Source organism: Equus quagga, unplaced genomic scaffold, assembly GCF_021613505.1.
Source record: "Equus quagga isolate Etosha38 unplaced genomic scaffold, UCLA_HA_Equagga_1.0 73442_RagTag, whole genome shotgun sequence".
NCBI classification, from domain to species: Eukaryota; Metazoa; Chordata; class Mammalia; order Perissodactyla; family Equidae; genus Equus; species Equus quagga.
In genome coordinates this window covers 8028026-8029300 of record NW_025802777.1, presented here as the reverse complement: position 1 = coordinate 8029300, position 1275 = coordinate 8028026, and the positions used below count along the sequence as shown (strand labels likewise).

Here is a 1275-nt window from a genome sequence, read left to right as displayed (position 1 = left end):
ATTAAATTAGGAAAACAGAGTCTTTTATGAGTATCTGAGCACCTCAAAAACAGTGTCTAGAGAACTTACTAATCTGCCAACGCTATTTCAAAAAGAATAAACAAACACAAGGAAATGATCCTGCGTCCTGGGGCCATCAGCACCTGGCCAGGGCATGTAAAGGGCCCAGAGCAGGAGGAAGACATTCACACCTGAGAACACTCAACTCTTCTCACCAGCCCAAGCCAGCCCAGCCCCAGACACCACCATGACAGCCTCCTGCTGTGGCTCTGCCTTCTCCTCCCTGAGTCTTGGGGGAGGCTGCTGCCAGCCCTGTTTCCGTGGCTACCCCTCCTGCTGCCGCCCCGTGTCCTGCCAGACCACCGTTTGCCGCCCCGTGACCTGCGATCCCCACTACACGCGCTCCATCTGCGAGCCCTGCCGCCGCCCCAGCTGCTGTGACCCCTGCTCCCTGCAGGAGGGCTGCTGCCGCTCTATCAGCTGCTGCCCCACGTCCTGCATGGCCGTGGTCTGCCGGCCTTGCTGCTGGGCCTCCACCTGCTGCCAGCCCATCTCTGTGCAGTCCCCCTGCTGCCGCCCCCACTCCTGGCACCCTGTTGCACCGTCTGCAGGACCTCCCGCTGCTGAGCAGGGCATCATCACTAAGGGTCCCCCAGTAGATGACCTAGTCCATACTGATGTCACTCAGCGATTCTGGGCAGAACAACATGCATTTTCTTGAGAAGCCCATTCCTCATCTCTTCAAACTAGCTCAAGTAGGCACTGAAGACACCTTTTCAGACAACTACTGATGAAGAATACCCCGTCCTCTCAAGCCCCCAGTCTAACTCCTGTTATCATGTTGCCTGTTTTCTAATAAACTTAGTACTCCCAGCATAACAAAAAAAAAAAGAAAATGACTACAGAGGAGGCAGAATGTTCAGATTTCAAGTCTCATATGATGCTATAAGCCCTGCTAAGAAGTTTGAATTTTCTTCTACAGGCAAATAAGGATCCTTGGAAGAATTCTTAGGCAGGGAAGTTACATGATAGGGGGATCCAGTTAGGAAGCTAGTTGTTTCTGTTCCATCAGTTGTGTTGAAAGGATTGCACACAGGCTATAGTGTATCTGGTAGTCTGAGCTCTAGAGAAGGAATCGTAGACCAGATGAGCCATTGTGACTAGTTAGCCCAGTTGTGGTCAACTTACCTAGTGGTCCTGAATTGAGAGGTTGCTCCCAACTTTGCATTCTACCTGTCTGGATTTTCTGCTTTTAGTAATGGCCAAGTAGCTCCT

The 1275-nt window shown here is 51.7% G+C and overlaps 1 pseudogene; it reads left to right on the top strand.

The window, feature by feature from the left end:
* The first annotated feature begins 247 nt into the window (after positions 1-247).
* Positions 248-627, top strand: LOC124234219 (keratin-associated protein 2-1-like; annotated as a pseudogene).
* The last annotated feature ends 648 nt before the right edge of the window (positions 628-1275 follow it).